This window comes from Cucumis melo, chromosome 5, assembly GCF_025177605.1.
Source record: "Cucumis melo cultivar AY chromosome 5, USDA_Cmelo_AY_1.0, whole genome shotgun sequence".
NCBI lineage: Eukaryota > Viridiplantae > Streptophyta > Magnoliopsida > Cucurbitales > Cucurbitaceae > Cucumis > Cucumis melo.
In genome coordinates this window covers 8,757,472-8,768,389 of record NC_066861.1, presented here as the reverse complement: position 1 = coordinate 8,768,389, position 10,918 = coordinate 8,757,472, and the positions used below count along the sequence as shown (strand labels likewise).

At 31.8% G+C, this 10,918-nt stretch overlaps 1 long non-coding RNA gene across 1 annotated transcript; it reads right to left on the bottom strand.

Annotated features, from left to right (window-relative positions):
• Positions 1 to 984: 984 nt before the first annotated feature.
• Positions 985 to 3,930, bottom strand: LOC127149342 (uncharacterized). Its single transcript, XR_007820819.1, has 3 exons — positions 3,604 to 3,930; positions 3,064 to 3,166; positions 985 to 1,255 (listed from the first exon to the last, which is right to left on the bottom strand). It is a non-coding gene; the product is annotated as an uncharacterized LOC127149342 (long non-coding RNA).
• Positions 3,931 to 10,918: the final 6,988 nt, after the last annotated feature.

Sequence of the window (10,918 nt, the reverse complement as noted above, 5' to 3'; positions counted from 1 at the left end):
CCATCACATCAAATTTTTATCTTTCGTAAAATATAAATAGTTTCTCAAATAGATTTTTCTATTTGAAAACTTCATTTAATATTGTCTATATTTTTTCTTTTTTTATTTGCTATTTAGGTTAAATTTACATTTTAAATTTTAACCAACCAACATTAATTATCGATCTCAAAATTATTGGAAGGCACCATCAAAATATTCATAATACTATCTTTCACTATTAAGTTACTCACACACTCAAGAATGATATAAATGTTAGAGGATGTGTGGTTACTAACACCTCATTGATAGTCGATTTTTATTATCTTGTAGGCACATTAACTATTTTTTTCTAATACAAATTTACCATTGTTTTATTTTTTTTCATCAACATTTTGTACTCTTATGATAGAATGTATCAATATTTGAAATATTTGAACGCTATGAAGACAATCAAGGGAGAATAGGAGCCATAAACTCAGTTTGATCCGTGGTTTGTTCGATTATAAAATTAATCTACCAAATAATCTTCACTTCATTAGTAGAAAAATGGTCTACGATGACAGTTAAACGCTGTTATTAAAAGCTTTCGTGACAGTTTTTTGCAGTCATTCATGCGGCAGTCATGAAAAGTATTTTATGACAGTTCTTCAAAACTATCACGAAATGTGGTTTTTCGTGACATAGAATAAATGTCACGAATTCAATATCTTATGACAGAGTATAACTGTCATTATTTATTTTCGATGACAGTTAATAACTATCATTGTTTATATTTTATGACATCGGATAATTGTCATTGTTTACATTTTATGACAGCAAATAACTGTCATTGTTAATATTGTATGACAGATATTAAATGTCATTATTTATCTTTTATGACACTTATTAATTGTCATCATTTCACTTTTCATGACATTAATTAGCTGTCAATATTACTTTTTCGATGACAGTTTTTTTACATTTAAATGTCATAATTTTGTTTTTAGTCATTGTTTTTCTTGCACTATTTTTTATTGAATCCTATTTTTCACTTTGCCCTGCCATTACACAGACCAATACAATCACATATGGAAAGAAACGGTGGACGCTTTAATACAATGAAACATACACTTTATAATATCACTTTAAGTGTTGGTACATATATGGTTTGTTACGAACAAGCTATTTAATAACTACATTTAAACCAGAAATTTTCCTACCAAACCTACAAAAATGCCTGTACATCAATGAATTGACGCAAATATGACTTCACTGCTCCAATGGATTCTGGCAAAACCTAGTAAGAAAAAAGGAAATAAAATTGATTCAATAATACAACACATTCACTCCAACAACACAATACACATTCACTTCAACAACACAACACATACACACTTCAACAATAGTAACTTCTAAGCTTGACATTAAATTATTCTTTTCTATAACTTCTAAGCTCGGTATTGGAAATGTAGAGGGTATTCAAATGGAAAGCCTTACATATACGCATCTTAAATATGACTATCTTAAATATGATCTTTCTTCCTTTGTAAGACGTCAGGAGATACAAAAAGTGGAAAATAACAAGACAAAGAAACGATAATATACATCCCTACATTTAGTCATTTAAACGATAAAAAGGAAAAGAGACGTCCGGATCTTTTAAGTTTATAAACATGGTCGTTTACAGTTCATAAAGTGTACCTTGATTGTGAGTATAAGAGGCTGTGGACACATAAGAAAATAAAACAAAACCAATTAATTTCTATATGTAGATATAGTGTAATTTTCAACATAGAGTCTAAAAATCTAAATAATAAGAAAAAGAATAATTTTGGTGCAGCAAGCAGGAATTGAAGCTTTGATTGAAAGGAATAGGTGAAAAATGAAGTTAAGGACAAGGAAGTGAAAAGAGGAAATGAGTTCGATAATTGATAAAATTACCATGGAAATAGAGGGTTGGCTTTAACTATAGATAAATTGAATGGAAAGCGAGGGATTTGATGGAAGATGAAAAGTCATTCAAGAAAGAGATTGAACGAAAGAAGTTAATGAGCATAAGGAAGCCAAAGGAAGAAAAAACTGCTTAAGGTTGCAGACTATTACCAAATTTGGTGTCTGAATGAAAAATCTGTTTGTGGAAAGCCGAGTATTCTTTTGGTTGAGGTTGAGTTAATTTTGATATCTTTAGAAGGTTTCTAGAAAAATGTCATGTGGGGAAGATCAAATTATCTTCAAGTCTTAAAAGAGTTTGGAATGTATGATGCAAAGCTTCACGATCAAATGTTTAAAGATTTATATTCAATTCAAAAGGGACCACTATGATTAACTTTCCAAGAGATACATGGAAGTAAAAAATTCAAAGATTCATCAAAGTCATAGTATTACAAAAGTATTATGCAACAGAGACTCGTATAATACTAAGAGACTCGTATCATCAAAACTAAAATGATACAAAATATCTCAGACAAGTTTATCACCAACCAATCGTAAGATTATCAACGGTAAAAAAACAAATTGAAAAACATCAATACATAAGAGCTTCTCAAAAGAAAAAGCTATAAATATTTGACAAATATTGCATATAACCAAATCAGGCTTTTCATTCTAGACCTCTTCCCATAGAATTCTGTAAATAAATAATACTTGTGGAACGATTACCCTATTGAAAACATGTTAGAAATAATTTTCGTGCTAGTTTGTAAGGATAAATTACCCTATTCAAAGATGATACACCAATCATTGTAAAAATGACCATTTAAGCTACATGGGTAACCAACATTTGTAGAATGAGTATCAAACCACAACATTTGTAGAATGAGTGGATAATCTACATTCAATAGAATTATCAATCGAGTTAAGGATTAATTATGCCCCTCATAAATATTCTATAGAAAACCCAACCCAATATTGCTATGTTATTTACTACATTCCCCAGATAAGGATTAATTATGCCCCTCATAAATATTCAAACACAAAAGCCATTGGGCCGGTCAATTTCATTTCACAACAATTGACCTGCAAATGTTGGTGAGAAGTACTGGATTTTTCTGTAAATAAATCAAATCAAACAAATGGATTCACAGAATTAAAACTAAGACCCCTTACATGTAATGTTTTCCATCGCCTTCGAATAGCTCTAAGTTCTCTTCTTTCTTTTTTACCTCCACCATAATAGCAATCTGAGAATGCTAGCATATCTGGTTCAAACCTATGGTAATACACAAATGGTAGGATAAAAAACACAACTGATGTCCAATTCTGCAATAAGCTTCTATATGCATTGCATGACATGTAATCAAGAGTAAACAAATTGTTATTCCACAATATCATGGACATTATAATTTAGAACCTTCACTCTGACATGGAAATGTATTTTTTTTTCCAGAGGACATTAAGAAAAACAGGAGGTTATATTGAAGGAAACATCAAAATATATATCTGGTTATCCCAAGAAGCAGAAAACATTTGCTAGTCTTAGGTTACTGTGAACAAAATGACATCTCAATGATCAAATATGGTCAAATTTTCAGCCCAAACAACAATTAAAAGGACATTGAAAATTTACAATTCGAAGCAAATATACCTAATATGCTAATGTAAAATGACTTGATTAGTGAGATAGAGTTGGAGGGGTTGAGAACTCACCAGTTGTTGGCAGAAGATTGGGCGGACGTCGAAGCGTGGGCGGAGGCGGAATAGTTGGCCGACGTTGAACCATCGGCGGAAGACACACGGTCAACGAAAGACGTACGATCGATGGAAGTTCGTCCGACCGCGGGCAGAAGAGAAATCGGATGTGGGCGACGGTAAATCTGGGCGGAAGAATATTGGAAGGGGTTGAGAACTCACCGGTTGTTGGAAGAATATTGGGCAGGAAGATAAACTGGGCGCAAGAAAATCGGACGTGGAGGAAGAATATCGAGGCGGAAGAATCGGACGCCGGACGTCGAAGAAGGCGATTAGTTTGGGAAGGAGATGGTGGCAAATGGAAGGGATTGAAAAATTAGGGATTTTTAATTTTTAATCAATTAATTTAATAGATTTGGGGATTTTTATTTTAATAAATTATTTTAATAAAACCTAGAACCTTTTATGACAGTAAATAACTATCACGAAAAATAATTTCCGAAAACGTCTTTTCCCGTCAAAAACACGCATTTTGACATATTATGACAGTTGTTTCTTCTCTCCTCTCCATTTTTCTTGTAATGAAATGTCATAAAAGGTAACTTTTCTTGTAGTGCTTGGAGTTAAGATCAAATTGATTTAGAGATATTGTTGAACTTGAGTTCTTTAAATCTTGTTTTTTTTTGGTACCATACTTATATTCATCGGAAGAACTAGGATTTTAGGTAGGAAACACAAATTCATATGAATATAATTTTAGATACATCAAAGTAATATTCAAATCATCTGATATCGTCAAGCTAACCATGGGTCACTGACATGCAATGTATTGCCAAACAAAAATATTTGTAGTTTGAATCTTCTATCTCTTTATTAAATTTAAATAAGTAATATAATTTCCAAAAACTATAAAAAAATCATCAAAGTAAGATATCAATTTGTTTATTATAAACGTACCAATAATAAAACTTTATATATACATATATTTAAATTAAAAAGACAATACAATTGACTTATCAAGGAAAACATATTAAGAAAACGAAATAGAAATAGCCATTAAAGTGTTTGTGTGTGTGTGTTTATATATATATATATATATATATATATCAATTTTCCAGCACTTTAATATTTTTAACTATTACTACTTTGTATAAAAACTTGTTTCATACTTTTTTATTAAGGTTAATTTATCAACATCAAACAAAATAAAAAATATATTTACGACGTATGTAACGAAAAAATAAAAATTCATAATACTTTTATAAATTTCATATTTGTCTTTGAATATTGTTGGACGATTTTTCACTTCTTTCTCTTCTTATTCTTTGTGATTTATTGATCTCCTTTTCTACATTTCCTTTCTTCTATTTTCAAACAATATTCTTCTATTTAAATCTCTTATTTCATCTTCATCATTTTCGGCAACATGCTTTGAAACTATTTCATGATTGTTTCAATATTCTTCTTCATTTTTCTCATATTCGAGAGTATCAATATTATATAAATATCGTTTTAAATAATCAACACGATTGTTAGATTTGAAGATTTTTATGATCATTTACATTGAACTATACGATCACTTAGCATAATCAACGCGATCATTTACCATAATCAACACGATCGCTTACCATGATAAACACGATTGTTAACCATGATCAACACAATCATATCATTTACCCATGGTCAAGTACACGATCGTTAATTTGAAGTTTTTAATGATTATCATTTATATTGAACTTCACGATCGTTTACAATGATCAACACAATCGTTTACCAATGGTTAATACGATCGTTTACCATGGTCAATACAATAGTGTAAAGTATATTATTTTACTGTGTGATCATCTATCCTTGTAATATATCTTAAACGATCGTGTAATTATAGTAAACGATCATATATACGGATCCAATGGTTGTTTAGATTATATTATACGATCATTTATGTTTGAAGCTTTCTCGATATTATTTAGAGTTCAATATCTAATTGTTTAACTTTGAAGATTTTCTCTCCATCGTTTAAAATGAACTACACGATCGTAGATCATTCGTTTAAACTATAGTACACGATCGTTTAGAAGAGGATTACTCATGTGCATGTTGTCGATTAATTGCATGTTAACTGAGGTATTTTTGGTATTTCACATTATGGATTTTTGGGCTTCTTCCATTTTTTAAATTATTCTATACTAAATATTAATATGGGGTCTTTCTTTTGACTAAAGATAAAAATGATTGTCTGGTTTATCTAAAAAAGCCCAAATCATAAGGAGAAAAAAGATTAAAACTTTATCTTTAAAATACAACTAAATTTTGAAAGTTTGAAATATTTCTCAAAAGAAAAAAAAAAGAATTTATTAAAGTAGGTAAATTAAAATAAAATAATTTTCAAGAATACAAATATGCGTCGTAAAAAAGAGGGACAATTAGAACACGAAAATCAAAAAAATATAATATTAAGATATAATATAATATATAAAATAAATAAATAAGAAATTAAGAAAATTAGATATTAGAAAATAAAAAATAAAAAAAAAATCCTCCCTCTCGTGTTCATTCTCGTGTTAAAGATACATGACATAGGAGTTTGATGGAAGAGAGAATGACATACGGCTGTATGAACACAAAGTTTAATAGATAATAGAAGTTTATTTATCTAATATTTATAATAATATCAAAATTTAAATTTTATGTTATTTAAAAAAACTTAAATTTTAATAAATGAATATAAACATTATTAATTAATTAAATAGTATAATGGGGATAAAAAAAATTTTAAGCAATAAGAAGAGCGAGAGATTTAGACCATTGTTCCTTTACCACAAAATTTAGGGCAACTAGAATGGATAACAATTTTTAGAATAATTATTAACTATGTAGCAATATTTAAAAAAAATTATAAATATAGCAAAATCTATCAGTGATAGGTTTCTATAGTTGATAGACTCCTATTGTTTATCAGTGATAGACCAACATTTGCTACGTGGTCTATGAGTGATAGACTCCTACCATTGATAGATTTTGACAAATTTTGCTATATTTGCAATTTTTTTAAAATGTTGCTATATACTTAATTATTTTAAATATAATTGCTACATTTGCAACTATCCCCAAAATTTATGCTAATATTAAGTTAGGGTCAATTTTTTATTCTTATAAATTTCAAAATGTTTTGTATTAAAAAAATTCAAATGTATTTTTATTATTTAAAAGTAATTCTTCATATTACATCATTGAAGTTTTTATTATGGATTTTTGAAAAATATAACAAACCGGCAAAATATTTAAACTTTATAGAATAATTTTTAAAACGAAAAAAATGCACAAGTCCAAAATGAAAAATACCAAAAATACCTCAGTTAACATATGACTAATCAATCACACGCGCGTGTGAGTAATATTCTTCTAAACGATCATATACTACAATTAAAACAAATGATCTACGATCGTTTATGTCATGATACACGATCGTGTAGTTCTTTTTAACTATGAGAAAAAGGCTTCAGTTTTAAATGATCATGTTGACCATGTTAAACGATTACGTTGACTATGGTAAGCAATCATATAGATCATATCCACACAATTGTGTAGTTTTTTTTAAACGATGGGAAAATAGTTTCAAATCTAAACGATCATTGATCGTGTTGACTATGGTAAGTGATCGGTTAGGTCATATCCACACGATCATGTAGTTTTTTTCAGACGATGGAAAAAGAGCTTCAAAATTAAACGATCGTTTAGGTCATATCCACACGATCATGTAGTTCTTTTTAGACAATGGAAAAAGAGCTTCAAAATTAAACGATCGTATTGACCATGATAAATAATCGTGTTGATAATGGTAAACAATCGTTTAGATAATGTTAAAATGATATTTAAACGATCTTGATTTTCTTGAATATGTAGAAGATGAAGTAGCTTCAAAGAAATTTATCGAAAATGGTGTAGGTGAAATATCAGATTTATATAGAATAATAAATCGTTTGAAAATAGAAGAAATAAAATCTGGAAGCGAAGATGGAGAAATTTGGAAGAAAAAAAATCACAAAGAAGGAAAAGAAAAGAAAGAGAAGGGACGCAAAGACAAACTTTAAAAATTATGAAAATATCTCCTTGGCTTCATAAGTTTTTGTTTTTTGTTACATGAGTGGTAAATATATTGGACTTTTGTTACATTTTTCTTCTTATATTATCAATCAAAGTAAAGTATTATTTAAACTAATAATTTGAATCAACATTTAGGATGGTGGCACAATTGGCTATTGCGAAGGTCTCATGTCTGTATAAATTCGAACAATTTTATGGACAGAATTTGAAAAATTTTATAAAAATTATTACAATTAGTTCATAAAACTTTGATAGTTTCCTAATTAGACTATATTTCATCATTTTTAATCATAATTTCTATAAAAATAACTTCTCACAACGGAAAAATAATAATTTGGAAATTAAAGAAAATGAAATGCCTGTATACAAAGTATTTAGAAATTATATGCCTACTAAAAAATGATATTGGAACATCTAATCGAGAATCATGAAATTTTGTAATATTGCTCCCATGTCATTCTATATTGAAAATATTGATCGAAGACGGTCACTTAAATAAAAATGATTGGAATCGTACAACCAACATGTAGATTCTATTGATGGTAACATCTCATTGGTCGATGATTTTCCTCTTTTATATGATAATAACTATTTGGTGGGAGGTTGAGCGAGAAATTGTCATGGTCGTGTTTTTAAGAATCATCATAATTTGAGTAAGAATAATTATCTTGACCGTATTTTTTGTTGTATATTATTACTGCTTAAGTTCATCATTTTCATACTTGAAATTTAACGAATTCTCCTAAGAACAAAAATATCTTGCATATCGTTGTCAGTGAAATGATTTGGTAATAGCAGTGATTTATTCGCTATCCACTCGGTAGCCATCGTAAAAATTCAACAGAAAAATATTTGAATGAAGTTGATGATAATTATATATATATATATATATATATTTTTCAATTTTGGTTTCTTTGAAAATGAAATTTTTGGATATATAGTAAAAAAAGAAAACTAACATAATTGATAAAATTATATGTTATTGCAGGAAATTATACAATTGGTATAATGGAGACAAGTTCATGGACGTTGAAAACATGAATTGAACTGATCTGGGGGTGAAGAAAGAAGGAAGAGAATTTTGTTTTTCGAAATTTCGAGAAATGGGAAGAAAATCAAAATTCCGTCCATACCGAAATATCGAAGCTGTCAATCCAAAATTTGCACTAAGAATGGGGCGGCTACTGCTGGGCTTGAATACAATTATGGTCCATATGGATTCTTTTATATTTTTGTTACTTTTTAATGTTTTTTAAAATTATGTTTTAACGTTAAGTTTTAAATTTGTTAACATTAATTTTTTCGCACTCTAAAATTTATTTGATGAATTAAATGTTTGATTTTCACTTTTATGCTTACTATTTCAATTCATTTTTAATAATTAAAATATTCTTTTAATGATTTTAAAACAACAAAATGACTAAAATTAATATAACTCAAATAACATAGTATTTTTATTATCTAACTAGAAGTTTGATTTCGTCACATCACACAATTATATGAATTTGATTTTTCTTATTCCTATGTTGTAACGACCCAACTCTTTATACTGAATCGAAGTCATTACTAAATATAGAACAAGTGGTTTAAGTCATAAAAATTATTAAAATGCATACGGTTTAAGAATTTCATTTATAAAAATTTAAACAAGGTAGTCATGTAAAAAAATGTAAAAGCGTTCTGAAGTCCTACTCGGGCCCTATCTACATAAAAGATGGTAAGTAATGAAAAGTACTCAAACTCAAATGCGAAAATCTGAATTAAGAATAAGCGGAAGCGGTAGTCCCTATGGCCCTTCACGGTCTCACTTCGGGTCGCTCGCCAGCTTGCCCCTGCCCTTGCCTCGTCCTCTACCTGAAAACATAAAGTGAAGAGAGTGAGTATAAAAATACTCAGTAAGGGACCCACTACTAGTCCCACTAGGTGCCTGTTAACTTCCTGTTAGAGTCCTGATAACTGGTACCCAATCTCTGGCACGTTCCCGAACACGTGCAATCATGCGCTCCCGTAGGAACGTAACTCTGGTCTTCGGTGCCCCGGGGGACACCTAGGACAGTCGGGATGCGAGGACCCCGTCGAGTCACTCGAGTCATATCTATATCCATGCTAGACTGGTGTCCCGTCGGACCACACAGTCCTCAATAGGTGGTGATCCCGAAGGACACCCATGCAGGTACGACTCTAACAGATTAAGCTAACAGGTACCCTAATTGCAGTATACATACACATGGCATCAACATATAACATGTCACATAAATCATCTCTACACTCTCCGTCCCGACATTCGTCGTAGCCATAACAGCTCTTGCCACACATAACAGACTATAGCATAACTATATCGTCATTTGCATCATACTAACATTTATCTCAGACAACGTACTGTCTAATCCTTAACATGAAAAGTCGGGGCATACATGGTCTCATACTTCTAAACATGAAGCTAGTAGTAGAATCTCTTACCTGGAGATCTACTTGTCGAGTCCTAACCGCGAGGCAGTACGCTTTCCAAGCGACGAAGTCCTAACTGTTTAATATGCCAAAATTCGTAATTAGGTCGCCAACGACTATCGGTTCAAGACTCATTTGAAATAACTTACCCTAGAGAGGTTGCAGTGCTCGAGCCCCCCTGCTGAAGAATTCCCGCGCTGCAGCAATTACTTGGTTCAAGACGTCCCTTAAGGAAAATAACTTAATTTTAGTCCCAAATTAATTTAATTAATGTCCGAAGCATGGAGTCTTACTGGGAAATGCCACAATAATTAATTAAATTACCAAAAATTTAGGTGGATGGAGCCAATTTAGTCTTGGCGGCTCGGCTGGAAGAAGACAGGACCGGCTCGGCTTGGCGCAGGCGCGGCTCGGCTCGGTACAGGAAGCTACGCGTGCGGCTCGGCTTGCAACAGGGAGGGGATGCGGCTCGGCTACGCGGAAACGCGCGGCGCGGCTTCCCACGCGGACGCGGCTCACACGCGAAGAGGGCTGGACGCGGCGCGGCTTCAGTTTCGGCTTCGGGCGCGCAGACGTGGAGCGGCTCCGGGTTCGTTCGTTGGCTGGAGGCACGCGCGGCGGATCGGCTTCGAGTGGCGGCTGCGGGAGACGGCTGTGCGCGGATCGAAGCGGCTTCTTCGGCTCGATCGGAGCGGCGCGGCTGACGGAACTTCTCGGATCGACGCGGCGCGGCGAGCTTCGGCTGCACGGATCGGCTTGATCGAAGCGACGCGACGCGGCT